The sequence below is a fragment of the Schistocerca cancellata genome, unplaced genomic scaffold (genome assembly GCF_023864275.1).
Source record: "Schistocerca cancellata isolate TAMUIC-IGC-003103 unplaced genomic scaffold, iqSchCanc2.1 HiC_scaffold_705, whole genome shotgun sequence".
Classification (NCBI taxonomy): Eukaryota; Metazoa; Arthropoda; class Insecta; order Orthoptera; family Acrididae; genus Schistocerca; species Schistocerca cancellata.
The window spans coordinates 275,571-294,111 of record NW_026046716.1 but is presented as its reverse complement, the minus strand read 5'-3'; the positions used below and the strand labels follow the sequence as shown (position 1 = coordinate 294,111).

The 18,541-nt window shown below is 55.2% G+C and overlaps 20 non-coding genes across 20 annotated transcripts; all 20 read right to left on the bottom strand.

The window, feature by feature from the left end:
• Positions 1-72: 72 nt before the first annotated feature.
• LOC126140497 (5S ribosomal RNA) lies at positions 73-191 on the bottom strand. The gene has a single exon (XR_007529048.1). It is a non-coding gene; the product is annotated as a 5S ribosomal RNA (ribosomal RNA).
• An 826-nt stretch (positions 192-1,017) lies between these two features.
• LOC126140496 (5S ribosomal RNA) lies at positions 1,018-1,136 on the bottom strand. Its single transcript, XR_007529047.1, has one exon. It is a non-coding gene; the product is annotated as a 5S ribosomal RNA (ribosomal RNA).
• Positions 1,137-1,972: 836 nt separating this feature from the next.
• LOC126140495 (5S ribosomal RNA) lies at positions 1,973-2,091 on the bottom strand. The gene has a single exon (XR_007529046.1). It is a non-coding gene; the product is annotated as a 5S ribosomal RNA (ribosomal RNA).
• Positions 2,092-2,917: 826 nt separating this feature from the next.
• On the bottom strand, positions 2,918-3,036 carry LOC126140493 (5S ribosomal RNA). The gene has a single exon (XR_007529045.1). It is a non-coding gene; the product is annotated as a 5S ribosomal RNA (ribosomal RNA).
• Positions 3,037-3,872: 836 nt separating this feature from the next.
• On the bottom strand, positions 3,873-3,991 carry LOC126140492 (5S ribosomal RNA). Its single transcript, XR_007529044.1, has one exon. It is a non-coding gene; the product is annotated as a 5S ribosomal RNA (ribosomal RNA).
• An 832-nt stretch (positions 3,992-4,823) lies between these two features.
• On the bottom strand, positions 4,824-4,942 carry LOC126140491 (5S ribosomal RNA). Its single transcript, XR_007529043.1, has one exon. It is a non-coding gene; the product is annotated as a 5S ribosomal RNA (ribosomal RNA).
• Positions 4,943-5,778: 836 nt separating this feature from the next.
• On the bottom strand, positions 5,779-5,897 carry LOC126140489 (5S ribosomal RNA). The gene has a single exon (XR_007529041.1). It is a non-coding gene; the product is annotated as a 5S ribosomal RNA (ribosomal RNA).
• An 836-nt stretch (positions 5,898-6,733) lies between these two features.
• LOC126140488 (5S ribosomal RNA) lies at positions 6,734-6,852 on the bottom strand. The gene has a single exon (XR_007529040.1). It is a non-coding gene; the product is annotated as a 5S ribosomal RNA (ribosomal RNA).
• An 836-nt stretch (positions 6,853-7,688) lies between these two features.
• LOC126140487 (5S ribosomal RNA) lies at positions 7,689-7,807 on the bottom strand. The gene has a single exon (XR_007529039.1). It is a non-coding gene; the product is annotated as a 5S ribosomal RNA (ribosomal RNA).
• Positions 7,808-8,643: 836 nt separating this feature from the next.
• On the bottom strand, positions 8,644-8,762 carry LOC126140326 (5S ribosomal RNA). The gene has a single exon (XR_007528894.1). It is a non-coding gene; the product is annotated as a 5S ribosomal RNA (ribosomal RNA).
• Positions 8,763-9,598: 836 nt separating this feature from the next.
• Positions 9,599-9,717, bottom strand: LOC126140486 (5S ribosomal RNA). Its single transcript, XR_007529038.1, has one exon. It is a non-coding gene; the product is annotated as a 5S ribosomal RNA (ribosomal RNA).
• Positions 9,718-10,543: 826 nt separating this feature from the next.
• LOC126140485 (5S ribosomal RNA) lies at positions 10,544-10,662 on the bottom strand. Its single transcript, XR_007529037.1, has one exon. It is a non-coding gene; the product is annotated as a 5S ribosomal RNA (ribosomal RNA).
• Positions 10,663-11,498: 836 nt separating this feature from the next.
• Positions 11,499-11,617, bottom strand: LOC126140484 (5S ribosomal RNA). The gene has a single exon (XR_007529036.1). It is a non-coding gene; the product is annotated as a 5S ribosomal RNA (ribosomal RNA).
• Positions 11,618-12,453: 836 nt separating this feature from the next.
• On the bottom strand, positions 12,454-12,572 carry LOC126140482 (5S ribosomal RNA). Its single transcript, XR_007529035.1, has one exon. It is a non-coding gene; the product is annotated as a 5S ribosomal RNA (ribosomal RNA).
• Positions 12,573-13,398: 826 nt separating this feature from the next.
• On the bottom strand, positions 13,399-13,517 carry LOC126140481 (5S ribosomal RNA). The gene has a single exon (XR_007529034.1). It is a non-coding gene; the product is annotated as a 5S ribosomal RNA (ribosomal RNA).
• An 836-nt stretch (positions 13,518-14,353) lies between these two features.
• On the bottom strand, positions 14,354-14,472 carry LOC126140480 (5S ribosomal RNA). Its single transcript, XR_007529033.1, has one exon. It is a non-coding gene; the product is annotated as a 5S ribosomal RNA (ribosomal RNA).
• An 836-nt stretch (positions 14,473-15,308) lies between these two features.
• On the bottom strand, positions 15,309-15,427 carry LOC126140479 (5S ribosomal RNA). The gene has a single exon (XR_007529032.1). It is a non-coding gene; the product is annotated as a 5S ribosomal RNA (ribosomal RNA).
• Positions 15,428-16,263: 836 nt separating this feature from the next.
• Positions 16,264-16,382, bottom strand: LOC126140947 (5S ribosomal RNA). Its single transcript, XR_007529455.1, has one exon. It is a non-coding gene; the product is annotated as a 5S ribosomal RNA (ribosomal RNA).
• An 851-nt stretch (positions 16,383-17,233) lies between these two features.
• Positions 17,234-17,352, bottom strand: LOC126140402 (5S ribosomal RNA). Its single transcript, XR_007528963.1, has one exon. It is a non-coding gene; the product is annotated as a 5S ribosomal RNA (ribosomal RNA).
• Positions 17,353-18,190: 838 nt separating this feature from the next.
• Positions 18,191-18,309, bottom strand: LOC126140855 (5S ribosomal RNA). Its single transcript, XR_007529372.1, has one exon. It is a non-coding gene; the product is annotated as a 5S ribosomal RNA (ribosomal RNA).
• Between the last annotated feature and the right edge of the window lie 232 nt (positions 18,310-18,541).

Genomic DNA, 18,541 nt, shown 5'->3' with positions numbered 1-18,541 from the left:
GGAAGCATCTTTGTCACAACAGAAAGGTAGTTTGAAAATTGGGCTGGCGACATAAAAACATAACAGGAAGGGAGCCAACAGCACCCGGGTTTCCCAGGCGGTCACCCATCCAAGTACTAGCCGGGCCCGATGATGCTTAACTTCGGTGATCGGACGAGAACCGGTGTATTCATCATGGTATGGCCGTTGGCGCTCATCTAATGTAGGAGCACGGCAGAATTCGCGTTCGGCTTTTCTCCCAACACACAAAATGTTAGTTTTCGGCCGCATTTGACGAAAGCGCTTCCTTCCGCAACCGCCAGTTCCTCGAGGACGGCGCGGGGAGGCGCGCCCGGCGTCCCAGCAGAGTGACGGCCGAATTGGCGGGCGCACCGCCGCGTGTGTGAGACGCACTGCTGCTCGTTGCACCCCCTGTCATTCGCTGGGCGCGTGCAGCCTTCGACACTAGCGGAGGACGCATCTTGTCCCTGGTGCTCAGTGGAGGGCCTGTGCGGGGTGCGCCAGTGTCGTGCTGGAGGGCCCACTGGTAGCGATGTGGGCTTCCTCGCCTCGCCTCGCCTCACACCAGGTGTCTGCGTAGTTTGCAGTGCATTCGCACCATTCCTATCCCTGTCCCGGTCCCCGTCCCGACTTGTCCCGACTTTGCTCGACTGCCGCTCGCTGCCGCTCGGGTCGTGGTCCATATGACAGCGCAAGCACGACAAACGTCTGCGGGACGAGACGAGACGAGACGACTAAGGAATAAATTCGTGGTTACAAATCAAATTTGGAACTCTACACTCCTACACAACAATAGGCGGTACGTATTTCAGAAATCACCTGCCGATTCGTACTGTTTTGTCGTTTTCAAAGTCTTCTTGGCAAACGTGGTTAGCACGTTCTCTCTCAAACTGAGTTAATTACTGCATTTTCGTACCATTACAGTAGTTTAAAAGGCTTAAGGAAGCATCTTTGTCACAACAGAAAGGTAGTTTGAAAATTGGGCTGGCGACATAACAAAAAACATAACAGGAAAAGAGCCAACAGCACCCGGGTTTCCCAGGCGGTCACCCATCCAAGTACTAGCCGGGCCCGATGATGCTTAACTTCGGTGATCGGACGAGAACCGGTGTATTCATCATGGTATGGCCGTTGGCGCTCATCTAATGTAGGAGCACGGCAGAATTCGCGTTCGGCTTTTCTCCCAACACACAAAATGTTAGTTTTCGGCCGCATTTGACGAAAGCGCTTCCTTCCGCAACCGCCAGTTCCTCGAGGACGGCGCGGGGAGGCGCGCCCGGCGTCCCAGCAGAGTGACGGCCGAATTGGCGGGCGCACCGCCGCGTGTGTGAGACGCACTGCTGCTCGTTGCACCCCCTGTCATTCGCTGGGCGCGTGCAGCCTTCGACACTAGCGGAGGACGCATCTTGTCCCTGGTGCTCAGCGGAGGGCCTGTGCGGGGTGCGCCAGTGTCGTGCTGGAGGGCCCACTGGTAGCGATGTGGGCTTCCTCGCCTCGCCTCGCCTCACACCAGGTGTCTGCGTAGTTTGCAGTGCATTCGCACCATTCCTATCCCTGTCCCGGTCCCCGTCCCGACTTGTCCCGACTTTGCTCGACTGCCGCTCGCTGCCGCTCGGGTCGTGGTCCATATGACAGCGCAAGCACGACAAACGTCTGCGGGACGAGACGAGACGAGACGAGACGAGACGACTAAGGAATAAATTCGTGGTTACAAATCAAATTTGGAACTCTACACTCCTACACAACAATAGGCGGTACGTATTTCAGAATTCACCTGCCGATTCGTACTGTTTTGTCGTTTTCAAAGTCTTCTTGGCAAACGTGGTTAGCACATTCTCTCTCAAACTGAGTTAATTACTGCATTTTCGTACCATTACAGTAGTTTAAAAGGCTTAAGGAAGCATCTTTGTCACAACAGAAAGGTAGTTTGAAAATTGGGCTGGCGACATAACAAAAAACATAACAGGAAGGGAGCCAACAGCACCCGGGTTTCCCAGGCGGTCACCCATCCAAGTACTAGCCGGGCCCGATGATGCTTAACTTCGGTGATCGGACGAGAACCGGTGTATTCATCATGGTATGGCCGTTGGCGCTCATCTAATGTAGGAGCACGGCAGAATTCGCGTTCGGCTTTTCTCCCAACACACAAAATGTTAGTTTTCGGCCGCATTTGACGAAAGCGCTTCCTTCCGCAACCGCCAGTTCCTCGAGGACGGCGCGGGGAGGCGCGCCCGGCGTCCCAGCAGAGTGACGACCGAATTGGCGGGCGCACTGCCGCGTGTGTGAGACGCACTGCAGCTCGTTGCACCCCCTGTCATTCGCTGGGCGCGTGCAGCCTTCGACACTAGCGGAGGACGCATCTTGTCCCTGGTGTTCAGCGGAGGGCCTGTGCGGGGTGCGCCAGTGTCGTGCTGGAGGGCCCACTGGTAGCGATGTGGGCTTCCTCGCCTCGCCTCGCCTCACACCAGGTGTCTGCGTAGTTTGCAGTGCATTCGCACCATTCCTATCCCTGTCCCGGTCCCCGTCCCGACTTGTCCCGACTTTGCTCGACTGCCGCTCGCTGCCGCTCGGGTCGTGGTCCATATGACAGCGCAAGCACGACAAACGTCTGCGGGACGAGACGAGACGAGACGACTAAGGAATAAATTCGTGGTTACAAATCAAATTTGGAACTCTACACTCCTACACAACAATAGGCGGTACGTATTTCAGAAATCACCTGCCGATTCGTACTGTTTTGTCGTTTTCAAAGTCTTCTTGGCAAACGTGGTTAGCACGTTCTCTCTCAAACTGAGTTAATTACTGCATTTTCGTACCATTACAGTAGTTTAAAAGGCTTAAGGAAGCATCTTTGTCACAACAGAAAGGTAGTTTGAAAATTGGGCTGGCGACATAACAAAAAACATAACAGGAAAAGAGCCAACAGCACCCGGGTTTCCCAGGCGGTCACCCATCCAAGTACTAGCCGGGCCCGATGATGCTTAACTTCGGTGATCGGACGAGAACCGGTGTATTCATCATGGTATGGCCGTTGGCGCTCATCTAATGTAGGAGCACGGCAGAATTCGCGTTCGGCTTTTCTCCCAACACACAAAATGTTAGTTTTCGGCCGCATTTGACGAAAGCGCTTCCTTCCGCAACCGCCAGTTCCTCGAGGACGGCGCGGGGAGGCGCGCCCGGCGTCCCAGCAGAGTGACGGCCGAATTGGCGGGCGCACCGCCGCGTGTGTGAGACGCACTGCTGCTCGTTGCACCCCCTGTCATTCGCTGGGCGCGTGCAGCCTTCGACACTAGCGGAGGACGCATCTTGTCCCTGGTGCTCAGCGGAGGGCCTGTGCGGGGTGCGCCAGTGTCGTGCTGGAGGGCCCACTGGTAGCGATGTGGGCTTCCTCGCCTCGCCTCGCCTCACACCAGGTGTCTGCGTAGTTTGCAGTGCATTCGCACCATTCCTATCCCTGTCCCGGTCCCCGTCCCGACTTGTCCCGACTTTGCTCGACTGCCGCTCGCTGCCGCTCGGGTCGTGGTCCATATGACAGCGCAAGCACGACAAACGTCTGCGGGACGAGACGAGACGAGACGAGACGAGACGACTAAGGAATAAATTCGTGGTTACAAATCAAATTTGGAACTCTACACTCCTACACAACAATAGGCGGTACGTATTTCAGAATTCACCTGCCGATTCGTACTGTTTTGTCGTTTTCAAAGTATTCTTGGCAAACGTGGTTAGCACATTCTCTCTCAAACTGAGTTAATTACTGCATTTTCGTACCATTACAGTAGTTTAAAAGGCTTAAGGAAGCATCTTTGTCACAACAGAAAGGTAGTTTGAAAATTGGGCTGGCGACATAACAAAAAACATAACAGGAAGGGAGCCAACAGCACCCGGGTTTCCCAGGCGGTCACCCATCCAAGTACTAGCCGGGCCCGATGATGCTTAACTTCGGTGATCGGACGAGAACCGGTGTATTCATCATGGTATGGCCGTTGGCGCTCATCTAATGTAGGAGCACGGCAGAATTCGCGTTCGGCTTTTCTCCCAACACACAAAATGTTAGTTTTCGGCCGCATTTGACGAAAGCGCTTCCTTCCGCAACCGCCAGTTCCTCGAGGACGGCGCGGGGAGGCGCGCCCGGCGTCCCAGCAGAGTGACGGCCGAATTGGCGGGCGCACCGCCGCGTGTGTGAGACGCACTGCTGCTCGTTGCACCCCCTGTCATTCGCTGGGCGCGTGCAGCCTTCGACACTAGCGGAGGACGCATCTTGTCCCTGGTGCTCAGCGGAGGGCCTGTGCGGGGTGCGCCAGTGTCGTGCTGGAGGGCCCACTGGTAGCGATGTGGGCTTCCTCGCCTCGCCTCGCCTCACACCAGGTGTCTGCGTAGTTTGCAGTGCATTCGCACCATTCCTATCCCTGTCCCGGTCCCCGTCCCGACTTGTCCCGACTTTGCTCGACTGCCGCTCGCTGCCGCTCGGGTCGTGGTCCATATGACAGCGCAAGCACGACAAACGTCTGCGGGACGAGACGAGACGAGACGAGACGAGACGACTAAGGAATAAATTCGTGGTTACAAATCAAATTTGGAACTCTACACTCCTACACAACAATAGGCGGTACGTATTTCAGAATTCACCTGCCGATTCGTACTGTTTTGTCGTTTTCAAAGTCTTCTTGGCAAACGTGGTTAGCACATTCTCTCTCAAACTGAGTTAATTACTGCATTTTCGTACCATTACAGTAGTTTAAAAGGCTTAAGGAAGCATCTTTGTCACAACAGAAAGGTAGTTTGAAAATTGGGCTGGCGACATAAAAACATAACAGGAAGGGAGCCAACAGCACCCGGGTTTCCCAGGCGGTCACCCATCCAAGTACTAGCCGGGCCCGATGATGCTTAACTTCGGTGATCGGACGAGAACCGGTGTATTCATCATGGTATGGCCGTTGGCGCTCATCTAATGTAGGAGCACGGCAGAATTCGCGTTCGGCTTTTCTCCCAACACACAAAATGTTAGTTTTCGGCCGCATTTGACGAAAGCGCTTCCTTCCGCAACCGCCAGTTCCTCGAGGACGGCGCGGGGAGGCGCGCCCGGCGTCCCAGCAGAGTGACGGCCGAATTGGCGGGCGCACCGCCGCGTGTGTGAGACGCACTGCTGCTCGTTGCACCCCCTGTCATTCGCTGGGCGCGTGCAGCCTTCGACACTAGCGGAGGACGCATCTTGTCCCTGGTGCTCAGCGGAGGGCCTGTGCGGGGTGCGCCAGTGTCGTGCTGGAGGGCCCACTGGTAGCGATGTGGGCTTCCTCGCCTCGCCTCGCCTCACACCAGGTGTCTGCGTAGTTTGCAGTGCATTCGCACCATTCCTATCCCTGTCCCGGTCCCCGTCCCGACTTGTCCCGACTTTGCTCGACTGCCGCTCGCTGCCGCTCGGGTCGTGGTCCATATGACAGCGCAAGCACGACAAACGTCTGCGGGACGAGACGAGACGAGACGAGACGAGACGACTAAGGAATAAATTCGTGGTTACAAATCAAATTTGGAACTCTACACTCCTACACAACAATAGGCGGTACGTATTTCAGAATTCACCTGCCGATTCGTACTGTTTTGTCGTTTTCAAAGTCTTCTTGGCAAACGTGGTTAGCACATTCTCTCTCAAACTGAGTTAATTACTGCATTTTCGTACCATTACAGTAGTTTAAAAGGCTTAAGGAAGCATCTTTGTCACAACAGAAAGGTAGTTTGAAAATTGGGCTGGCGACATAACAAAAAACATAACAGGAAGGGAGCCAACAGCACCCGGGTTTCCCAGGCGGTCACCCATCCAAGTACTAGCCGGGCCCGATGATGCTTAACTTCGGTGATCGGACGAGAACCGGTGTATTCATCATGGTATGGCCGTTGGCGCTCATCTAATGTAGGAGCACGGCAGAATTCGCGTTCGGCTTTTCTCCCAACACACAAAATGTTAGTTTTCGGCCGCATTTGACGAAAGCGCTTCCTTCCGCAACCGCCAGTTCCTCGAGGACGGCGCGGGGAGGCGCGCCCGGCGTCCCAGCAGAGTGACGGCCGAATTGGCGGGCGCACCGCCGCGTGTGTGAGACGCACTGCTGCTCGTTGCACCCCCTGTCATTCGCTGGGCGCGTGCAGCCTTCGACACTAGCGGAGGACGCATCTTGTCCCTGGTGCTCAGCGGAGGGCCTGTGCGGGGTGCGCCAGTGTCGTGCTGGAGGGCCCACTGGTAGCGATGTGGGCTTCCTCGCCTCGCCTCGCCTCACACCAGGTGTCTGCGTAGTTTGCAGTGCATTCGCACCATTCCTATCCCTGTCCCGGTCCCCGTCCCGACTTGTCCCGACTTTGCTCGACTGCCGCTCGCTGCCGCTCGGGTCGTGGTCCATATGACAGCGCAAGCACGACAAACGTCTGCGGGACGAGACGAGACGAGACGAGACGAGACGACTAAGGAATAAATTCGTGGTTACAAATCAAATTTGGAACTCTACACTCCTACACAACAATAGGCGGTACGTATTTCAGAATTCACCTGCCGATTCGTACTGTTTTGTCGTTTTCAAAGTCTTCTTGGCAAACGTGGTTAGCACATTCTCTCTCAAACTGAGTTAATTACTGCATTTTCGTACCATTACAGTAGTTTAAAAGGCTTAAGGAAGCATCTTTGTCACAACAGAAAGGTAGTTTGAAAATTGGGCTGGCGACATAACAAAAAATATAACAGGAAGGGAGCCAACAGCACCCGGGTTTCCCAGGCGGTCACCCATCCAAGTACTAGCCGGGCCCGATGATGCTTAACTTCGGTGATCGGACGAGAACCGGTGTATTCATCATGGTATGGCCGTTGGCGCTCATCTAATGTAGGAGCACGGCAGAATTCGCGTTCGGCTTTTCTCCCAACACACAAAATGTTAGTTTTCGGCCGCATTTGACGAAAGCGCTTCCTTCCGCAACCGCCAGTTCCTCGAGGACGGCGCGGGGAGGCGCGCCCGGCGTCCCAGCAGAGTGACGGCCGAATTGGCGGGCGCACCGCCGCGTGTGTGAGACGCACTGCTGCTCGTTGCACCCCCTGTCATTCGCTGGGCGCGTGCAGCCTTCGACACTAGCGGAGGACGCATCTTGTCCCTGGTGCTCAGCGGAGGGCCTGTGCGGGGTGCGCCAGTGTCGTGCTGGAGGGCCCACTGGTAGCGATGTGGGCTTCCTCGCCTCGCCTCGCCTCACACCAGGTGTCTGCGTAGTTTGCAGTGCATTCGCACCATTCCTATCCCTGTCCCGGTCCCCGTCCCGACTTGTCCCGACTTTGCTCGACTGCCGCTCGCTGCCGCTCGGGTCGTGGTCCATATGACAGCGCAAGCACGACAAACGTCTGCGGGACGAGACGAGACGAGACGAGACGAGACGACTAAGGAATAAATTCGTGGTTACAAATCAAATTTGGAACTCTACACTCCTACACAACAATAGGCGGTACGTATTTCAGAATTCACCTGCCGATTCGTACTGTTTTGTCGTTTTCAAAGTCTTCTTGGCAAACGTGGTTAGCACATTCTCTCTCAAACTGAGTTAATTACTGCATTTTCGTACCATTACAGTAGTTTAAAAGGCTTAAGGAAGCATCTTTGTCACAACAGAAAGGTAGTTTGAAAATTGGGCTGGCGACATAACAAAAAACATAACAGGAAGGGAGCCAACAGCACCCGGGTTTCCCAGGCGGTCACCCATCCAAGTACTAGCCGGGCCCGATGATGCTTAACTTCGGTGATCGGACGAGAACCGGTGTATTCATCATGGTATGGCCGTTGGCGCTCATCTAATGTAGGAGCACGGCAGAATTCGCGTTCGGCTTTTCTCCCAACACACAAAATGTTAGTTTTCGGCCGCATTTGACGAAAGCGCTTCCTTCCGCAACCGCCAGTTCCTCGAGGACGGCGCGGGGAGGCGCGCCCGGCGTCCCAGCAGAGTGACGGCCGAATTGGCGGGCGCACCGCCGCGTGTGTGAGACGCACTGCTGCTCGTTGCACCCCCTGTCATTCGCTGGGCGCGTGCAGCCTTCGACACTAGCGGAGGACGCATCTTGTCCCTGGTGCTCAGCGGAGGGCCTGTGCGGGGTGCGCCAGTGTCGTGCTGGAGGGCCCACTGGTAGCGATGTGGGCTTCCTCGCCTCGCCTCGCCTCACACCAGGTGTCTGCGTAGTTTGCAGTGCATTCGCACCATTCCTATCCCTGTCCCGGTCCCCGTCCCGACTTGTCCCGACTTTGCTCGACTGCCGCTCGCTGCCGCTCGGGTCGTGGTCCATATGACAGCGCAAGCACGACAAACGTCTGCGGGACGAGACGAGACGAGACGAGACGAGACGACTAAGGAATAAATTCGTGGTTACAAATCAAATTTGGAACTCTACACTCCTACACAACAATAGGCGGTACGTATTTCAGAATTCACCTGCCGATTCGTACTGTTTTGTCGTTTTCAAAGTCTTCTTGGCAAACGTGGTTAGCACATTCTCTCTCAAACTGAGTTAATTACTGCATTTTCGTACCATTACAGTAGTTTAAAAGGCTTAAGGAAGCATCTTTGTCACAACAGAAAGGTAGTTTGAAAATTGGGCTGGCGACATAACAAAAAATATAACAGGAAGGGAGCCAACAGCACCCGGGTTTCCCAGGCGGTCACCCATCCAAGTACTAGCCGGTCCCGATGATGCTTAACTTCGGTGATCGGACGAGAACCGGTGTATTCATCATGGTATGGCCGTTGGCGCTCATCTAATGTAGGAGCACGGCAGAATTCGCGTTCGGCTTTTCTCCCAACACACAAAATGTTAGTTTTCGGCCGCATTTGACGAAAGCGCTTCCTTCCGCAACCGCCAGTTCCTCGAGGACGGCGCGGGGAGGCGCGCCCGGCGTCCCAGCAGAGTGACGGCCGAATTGGCGGGCGCACCGCCGCGTGTGTGAGACGCACTGCTGCTCGTTGCACCCCCTGTCATTCGCTGGGCGCGTGCAGCCTTCGACACTAGCGGAGGACGCATCTTGTCCCTGGTGCTCAGCGGAGGGCCTGTGCGGGGTGCGCCAGTGTCGTGCTGGAGGGCCCACTGGTAGCGATGTGGGCTTCCTCGCCTCGCCTCGCCTCACACCAGGTGTCTGCGTAGTTTGCAGTGCATTCGCACCATTCCTATCCCTGTCCCGGTCCCCGTCCCGACTTGTCCCGACTTTGCTCGACTGCCGCTCGCTGCCGCTCGGGTCGTGGTCCATATGACAGCGCAAGCACGACAAACGTCTGCGGGACGAGACGAGACGAGACGAGACGAGACGACTAAGGAATAAATTCGTGGTTACAAATCAAATTTGGAACTCTACACTCCTACACAACAATAGGCGGTACGTATTTCAGAATTCACCTGCCGATTCGTACTGTTTTGTCGTTTTCAAAGTCTTCTTGGCAAACGTGGTTAGCACATTCTCTCTCAAACTGAGTTAATTACTGCATTTTCGTACCATTACAGTAGTTGAAAAGGCTTAAGGAAGCATCTTTGTCACAACAGAAAGGTAGTTTGAAAATTGGGCTGGCGACATAACAAAAAACATAACAGGAAGGGAGCCAACAGCACCCGGGTTTCCCAGGCGGTCACCCATCCAAGTACTAGCCGGGCCCGATGATGCTTAACTTCGGTGATCGGACGAGAACCGGTGTATTCATCATGGTATGGCCGTTGGCGCTCATCTAATGTAGGAGCACGGCAGAATTCGCGTTCGGCTTTTCTCCCAACACACAAAATGTTAGTTTTCGGCCGCATTTGACGAAAGCGCTTCCTTCCGCAACCGCCAGTTCCTCGAGGACGGCGCGGGGAGGCGCGCCCGGCGTCCCAGCAGAGTGACGGCCGAATTGGCGGGCGCACCGCCGCGTGTGTGAGACGCACTGCTGCTCGTTGCACCCCCTGTCATTCGCTGGGCGCGTGCAGCCTTCGACACTAGCGGAGGACGCATCTTGTCCCTGGTGCTCAGCGGAGGGCCTGTGCGGGGTGCGCCAGTGTCGTGCTGGAGGGCCCACTGGTAGCGATGTGGGCTTCCTCGCCTCGCCTCGCCTCACACCAGGTGTCTGCGTAGTTTGCAGTGCATTCGCACCATTCCTATCCCTGTCCCGGTCCCCGTCCCGACTTGTCCCGACTTTGCTCGACTGCCGCTCGCTGCCGCTCGGGTCGTGGTCCATATGACAGCGCAAGCACGACAAACGTCTGCGGGACGAGACGAGACGAGACGACTAAGGAATAAATTCGTGGTTACAAATCAAATTTGGAACTCTACACTCCTACACAACAATAGGCGGTACGTATTTCAGAAATCACCTGCCGATTCGTACTGTTTTGTCGTTTTCAAAGTCTTCTTGGCAAACGTGGTTAGCACGTTCTCTCTCAAACTGAGTTAATTACTGCATTTTCGTACCATTACAGTAGTTTAAAAGGCTTAAGGAAGCATCTTTGTCACAACAGAAAGGTAGTTTGAAAATTGGGCTGGCGACATAACAAAAAACATAACAGGAAAAGAGCCAACAGCACCCGGGTTTCCCAGGCGGTCACCCATCCAAGTACTAGCCGGGCCCGATGATGCTTAACTTCGGTGATCGGACGAGAACCGGTGTATTCATCATGGTATGGCCGTTGGCGCTCATCTAATGTAGGAGCACGGCAGAATTCGCGTTCGGCTTTTCTCCCAACACACAAAATGTTAGTTTTCGGCCGCATTTGACGAAAGCGCTTCCTTCCGCAACCGCCAGTTCCTCGAGGACGGCGCGGGGAGGCGCGCCCGGCGTCCCAGCAGAGTGACGGCCGAATTGGCGGGCGCACCGCCGCGTGTGTGAGACGCACTGCTGCTCGTTGCACCCCCTGTCATTCGCTGGGCGCGTGCAGCCTTCGACACTAGCGGAGGACGCATCTTGTCCCTGGTGCTCAGCGGAGGGCCTGTGCGGGGTGCGCCAGTGTCGTGCTGGAGGGCCCACTGGTAGCGATGTGGGCTTCCTCGCCTCGCCTCGCCTCACACCAGGTGTCTGCGTAGTTTGCAGTGCATTCGCACCATTCCTATCCCTGTCCCGGTCCCCGTCCCGACTTGTCCCGACTTTGCTCGACTGCCGCTCGCTGCCGCTCGGGTCGTGGTCCATATGACAGCGCAAGCACGACAAACGTCTGCGGGACGAGACGAGACGAGACGAGACGAGACGACTAAGGAATAAATTCGTGGTTACAAATCAAATTTGGAACTCTACACTCCTACACAACAATAGGCGGTACGTATTTCAGAATTCACCTGCCGATTCGTACTGTTTTGTCGTTTTCAAAGTCTTCTTGGCAAACGTGGTTAGCACATTCTCTCTCAAACTGAGTTAATTACTGCATTTTCGTACCATTACAGTAGTTTAAAAGGCTTAAGGAAGCATCTTTGTCACAACAGAAAGGTAGTTTGAAAATTGGGCTGGCGACATAACAAAAAATATAACAGGAAGGGAGCCAACAGCACCCGGGTTTCCCAGGCGGTCACCCATCCAAGTACTAGCCGGGCCCGATGATGCTTAACTTCGGTGATCGGACGAGAACCGGTGTATTCATCATGGTATGGCCGTTGGCGCTCATCTAATGTAGGAGCACGGCAGAATTCGCGTTCGGCTTTTCTCCCAACACACAAAATGTTAGTTTTCGGCCGCATTTGACGAAAGCGCTTCCTTCCGCAACCGCCAGTTCCTCGAGGACGGCGCGGGGAGGCGCGCCCGGCGTCCCAGCAGAGTGACGGCCGAATTGGCGGGCGCACCGCCGCGTGTGTGAGACGCACTGCTGCTCGTTGCACCCCCTGTCATTCGCTGGGCGCGTGCAGCCTTCGACACTAGCGGAGGACGCATCTTGTCCCTGGTGCTCAGCGGAGGGCCTGTGCGGGGTGCGCCAGTGTCGTGCTGGAGGGCCCACTGGTAGCGATGTGGGCTTCCTCGCCTCGCCTCGCCTCACACCAGGTGTCTGCGTAGTTTGCAGTGCATTCGCACCATTCCTATCCCTGTCCCGGTCCCCGTCCCGACTTGTCCCGACTTTGCTCGACTGCCGCTCGCTGCCGCTCGGGTCGTGGTCCATATGACAGCGCAAGCACGACAAACGTCTGCGGGACGAGACGAGACGAGACGAGACGAGACGACTAAGGAATAAATTCGTGGTTACAAATCAAATTTGGAACTCTACACTCCTACACAACAATAGGCGGTACGTATTTCAGAATTCACCTGCCGATTCGTACTGTTTTGTCGTTTTCAAAGTCTTCTTGGCAAACGTGGTTAGCACATTCTCTCTCAAACTGAGTTAATTACTGCATTTTCGTACCATTACAGTAGTTGAAAAGGCTTAAGGAAGCATCTTTGTCACAACAGAAAGGTAGTTTGAAAATTGGGCTGGCGACATAACAAAAAACATAACAGGAAGGGAGCCAACAGCACCCGGGTTTCCCAGGCGGTCACCCATCCAAGTACTAGCCGGGCCCGATGATGCTTAACTTCGGTGATCGGACGAGAACCGGTGTATTCATCATGGTATGGCCGTTGGCGCTCATCTAATGTAGGAGCACGGCAGAATTCGCGTTCGGCTTTTCTCCCAACACACAAAATGTTAGTTTTCGGCCGCATTTGACGAAAGCGCTTCCTTCCGCAACCGCCAGTTCCTCGAGGACGGCGCGGGGAGGCGCGCCCGGCGTCCCAGCAGAGTGACGGCCGAATTGGCGGGCGCACCGCCGCGTGTGTGAGACGCACTGCTGCTCGTTGCACCCCCTGTCATTCGCTGGGCGCGTGCAGCCTTCGACACTAGCGGAGGACGCATCTTGTCCCTGGTGCTCAGCGGAGGGCCTGTGCGGGGTGCGCCAGTGTCGTGCTGGAGGGCCCACTGGTAGCGATGTGGGCTTCCTCGCCTCGCCTCGCCTCACACCAGGTGTCTGCGTAGTTTGCAGTGCATTCGCACCATTCCTATCCCTGTCCCGGTCCCCGTCCCGACTTGTCCCGACTTTGCTCGACTGCCGCTCGCTGCCGCTCGGGTCGTGGTCCATATGACAGCGCAAGCACGACAAACGTCTGCGGGACGAGACGAGACGAGACGACTAAGGAATAAATTCGTGGTTACAAATCAAATTTGGAACTCTACACTCCTACACAACAATAGGCGGTACGTATTTCAGAAATCACCTGCCGATTCGTACTGTTTTGTCGTTTTCAAAGTCTTCTTGGCAAACGTGGTTAGCACGTTCTCTCTCAAACTGAGTTAATTACTGCATTTTCGTACCATTACAGTAGTTTAAAAGGCTTAAGGAAGCATCTTTGTCACAACAGAAAGGTAGTTTGAAAATTGGGCTGGCGACATAACAAAAAACATAACAGGAAAAGAGCCAACAGCACCCGGGTTTCCCAGGCGGTCACCCATCCAAGTACTAGCCGGGCCCGATGATGCTTAACTTCGGTGATCGGACGAGAACCGGTGTATTCATCATGGTATGGCCGTTGGCGCTCATCTAATGTAGGAGCACGGCAGAATTCGCGTTCGGCTTTTCTCCCAACACACAAAATGTTAGTTTTCGGCCGCATTTGACGAAAGCGCTTCCTTCCGCAACCGCCAGTTCCTCGAGGACGGCGCGGGGAGGCGCGCCCGGCGTCCCAGCAGAGTGACGGCCGAATTGGCGGGCGCACCGCCGCGTGTGTGAGACGCACTGCTGCTCGTTGCACCCCCTGTCATTCGCTGGGCGCGTGCAGCCTTCGACACTAGCGGAGGACGCATCTTGTCCCTGGTGCTCAGCGGAGGGCCTGTGCGGGGTGCGCCAGTGTCGTGCTGGAGGGCCCACTGGTAGCGATGTGGGCTTCCTCGCCTCGCCTCGCCTCACACCAGGTGTCTGCGTAGTTTGCAGTGCATTCGCACCATTCCTATCCCTGTCCCGGTCCCCGTCCCGACTTGTCCCGACTTTGCTCGACTGCCGCTCGCTGCCGCTCGGGTCGTGGTCCATATGACAGCGCAAGCACGACAAACGTCTGCGGGACGAGACGAGACGAGACGAGACGAGACGACTAAGGAATAAATTCGTGGTTACAAATCAAATTTGGAACTCTACACTCCTACACAACAATAGGCGGTACGTATTTCAGAATTCACCTGCCGATTCGTACTGTTTTGTCGTTTTCAAAGTCTTCTTGGCAAACGTGGTTAGCACATTCTCTCTCAAACTGAGTTAATTACTGCATTTTCGTACCATTACAGTAGTTGAAAAGGCTTAAGGAAGCATCTTTGTCACAACAGAAAGGTAGTTTGAAAATTGGGCTGGCGACATAACAAAAAACATAACAGGAAGGGAGCCAACAGCACCCGGGTTTCCCAGGCGGTCACCCATCCAAGTACTAGCCGGGCCCGATGATGCTTAACTTCGGTGATCGGACGAGAACCGGTGTATTCATCATGGTATGGCCGTTGGCGCTCATCTAATGTAGGAGCACGGCAGAATTCGCGTTCGGCTTTTCTCCCAACACACAAAATGTTAGTTTTCGGCCGCATTTGACGAAAGCGCTTCCTTCCGCAACCGCCAGTTCCTCGAGGACGGCGCGGGGAGGCGCGCCCGGCGTCCCAGCAGAGTGACGGCCGAATTGGCGGGCGCACCGCCGCGTGTGTGAGACGCACTGCTGCTCGTTGCACCCCCTGTCATTCGCTGGGCGCGTGCAGCCTTCGACACTAGCGGAGGACGCATCTTGTCCCTGGTGCTCAGCGGAGGGCCTGTGCGGGGTGCGCCAGTGTCGTGCTGGAGGGCCCACTGGTAGCGATGTGGGCTTCCTCGCCTCGCCTCGCCTCACACCAGGTGTCTGCGTAGTTTGCAGTGCATTCGCACCATTCCTATCCCTGTCCCGGTCCCCGTCCCGACTTGTCCCGACTTTGCTCGACTGCCGCTCGCTGCCGCTCGGGTCGTGGTCCATATGACAGCGCAAGCACGACAAACGTCTGCGGGACGAGACGAGACGAGACGAGACGAGACGACTAAGGAATAAATTCGTGGTTACAAATCAAATTTGGAACTCTACACTCCTACACAACAATAGGCGGTACGTATTTCAGAATTCACCTGCCGATTCGTACTGTTTTGTCGTTTTCAAAGTCTTCTTGGCAAACGTGGTTAGCACATTCTCTCTCAAACTGAGTTAATTACTGCATTTTCGTACCATTACAGTAGTTTAAAAGGCTTAAGGAAGCATCTTTGTCACAACAGAAAGGTAGTTTGAAAATTGGGCTGGCGACATAACAAAAAACATAACAGGAAGGGAGCCAACAGCACCCGGGTTTCCCAGGCGGTCACCCATCCAAGTACTAGCCGGGCCCGATGATGCTTAACTTCGGTGATCGGACGAGAACCGGTGTATTCATCATGGTATGGCCGTTGGCGCTCATCTAATGTAGGAGCACGGCAGAATTCGCGTTCGGCTTTTCTCCCAACACACAAAATGTTAGTTTTCGGCCGCATTTGACGAAAGCGCTTCCTTCCGCAACCGCCAGTTCCTCGAGGACGGCGCGGGGAGGCGCGCCCGGCGTCCCAGCAGAGTGACGGCCGAATTGGCGGGCGCACCGCCGCGTGTGTGAGACGCACTGCTGCTCGTTGCACCCCCTGTCATTCGCTGGGCGCGTGCAGCCTTCGACACTAGCGGAGGACGCATCTTGTCCCTGGTGCTCAGCGGAGGGCCTGTGCGGGGTGCGCCAGTGTCGTGCTGGAGGGCCCACTGGTAGCGATGTGGGCTTCCTCGCCTCGCCTCGCCTCACACCAGGTGTCTGCGTAGTTTGCAGTGCATTCGCACCATTCCTATCCCTGTCCCGGTCCCCGTCCCGACTTGTCCCGACTTTGCTCGACTGCCGCTCGCTGCCGCTCGGGTCGTGGTCCATATGACAGCGCAAGCACGACAAACGTCTGCTGGACGAGACGAGACGAGACGAGACGAGACGACTAAGGAATAAATTCGTGGTTACAAATCAAATTTGGAACTCTACACTCCTACACAACAATAGGCGGTACGTATTTCAGAATTCACCTGCCGATTCGTACTGTTTTGTCGTTTTCAAAGTCTTCTTGGCAAACGTGGTTAGCACATTCTCCCTCAAACTGAGTTAATTACTGCATTTTCGTACCATTACAGTAGTTGAAAAGGCTTAAGGAAGCATCTTTGTCACAACAGAAAGGTAGTTTGAAAATTGGGCTGGCGACATAACAAAAAACATAACAGGAAGGGAGCCAACAGCACCCGGGTTTCCCAGGCGGTCACCCATCCAAGTACTAGCCGGGCCCGATGATGCTTAACTTCGGTGATCGGACGAGAACAGGTGTATTCATCATGGTATGGCCGTTGGCGCTCATCTAATGTAGGAACACGGCAGAATTCGCGTTCGGCTTTTCTCCCAACACACAAAATGTTAGTTTTCGGCCGCATTTGACGAAAGCGCTTCCTTCCGCAACCGCCAGTTCCTCGAGGACGGCGCGGGGAGGCGCGCCCGGCGTCCCAGCAGAATGACGGCCGAATTGGCGGGCGCACCGCCGCGTGTGTGAGACGCACTGCTGCTCGTAGCACCCCCTGTCATTCGCTCGGCGCGTGCAGCCTTCGACACTAGCGGAGGACGCATCTTGTCCCTGGTGCTCAGCGGAGGGCCTGTGCGGGGTGCGCCAGTGTCGTGCTGGAGGGCCCACTGGTAGCGATGTGGGCTTCCTCGCCTCGCCTCGCCTCGCCTCGCCTCACACCAGGTGTCTGCGTAGTTTGCAGTGCATTCGCACCATTCCTATCCCTGTCCCTGTCCCCGTCCCGACTTGTCCCGACTTTGCTCGACTGCCGCTCGCTGCCGCTCGGGTCGTGGTCCATATGACAGCGCAAGCACGACAAACGTCTGCTGGACGAGACGAGACGAGACGAGACGAGACGACTAAGGAATAAATTCGTGGTTACAAATCAAATTTGGAACTCTACACTCCTACACAACAATAGGCGGTACGTATTTCAGAATTCACCTGCCGATTCGTACTGTTTTGTCGTTTTCAAAGTCTTCTTGGCAAACGTGGTTAGCACATTCTCCCTCAAACTGAGTTAATTACTGCATTTTCGTACCATTACAGTAGTTTAAAAGGCTTAAGGAAGCATCTTTGTCACAACAGAAAGGTAGTTTGAAAATTGGGCTGGCGACATAACAAAAAAAAAAAAAAAACAGGAATGGAGCCAACAGCACCCGGGTTTCCCAGGCGGTCACCCATCCAAGTACTAGCCGGTCCCGATGATGCTTAATTTCGGTGATCGGACGAGAACCGGTGTATTCATCATGGTATGGCCGTTGGCGCTCATCTAATGTAGGAGCACGGCAGAATTCGCGTTCCGCTTTTCTCCCAACACACAAAATGTTAGTTTTCGGCCGCATTTGACGAAAGCGCTTCCTTCCGCAACCGCCAGTTCCTCGAGGACGGCGCGGGGAGGCGCGCCCGGCGTCCCAGCAGAGTGACGGCCGAATTGGCGGGCGCACCGCCGCGTGTGTGAGACGCACTGCTGCTCGTTGCACCCCCTGTCATTCGCTGGGCGCGTGCAGCCTTCGACACTAGCGGAGGACGCATCTTGTCCCTGGTGTTCAGCGGAGGGCCTGTGCGGGGTGCGCCAGTGTCGTGCTGGAGGGCCCACTGGTAGCGATGTGGGCTTCCTCGCCTCGCCTCGCCTCACACCAGGTGTCTGCGTAGTTTGCAGTGCATTCGCACTATTCCTATCCCTGTCCCTGTCCCCGTCCCGACTTGTCCCGACTTTGCTCGACTGCCGCTCGCTGCCGCTCGGGTCGTGGTCCATATGACAGCGCAAGCACGACAAACGTCTGCGGGACGAGACGAGACGAGACGAGACGAGACGACTAAGGAATAAATTCGTGGTTACAAATCAAATTTGGAACTCTACACTCCTACACAACAATAGGCGGTGACGTATTTCAGAAATCACCTGCCGATTCGTACTGTTTTGTCGTTTTCAAAGTCTTCTTGGCAAACTTGGTTAGCACATTCTCCCTCAAACTGAGTTAATTACTGCATTTTCGTACCATTACAGTAGTTTAAAAGGCTTAAGGAAGCATCTTTGTCACAACAGAAAGGTAGTTTGAAAATTGGGCTGGCGACATAACAAAAAAAAAAAACAGGAAGGGAGCCAACAGCACCCGTGTTTCCCAGGCGGTCACCCATCCAAGTACTAGCCGGGCCCGATGATGCTTAACTTCGGTGATCGGACGAGAACCGGTGTATTCATCATGGTATGGCCGTTGGCGCTCATCTAATGTAGGAGCACGGCAGAATTCGCGTTCCGCTTTTCTCCCAACACACAAAATGTTAGTTTTCGGCCGCATTTGACGAAAGCGCTTCCTTCCGCAACCGCCAGTTCCTTGAGGACGGCGCGGGGACTCGCGCCCGGCGTCCCAGCAGAGTGACGGCCGAATTGGCGGGCGCATCGCCGCGTGTGTGAGACGCACTGCTGCTCGTTGCACCCCCTGTCATTCGCT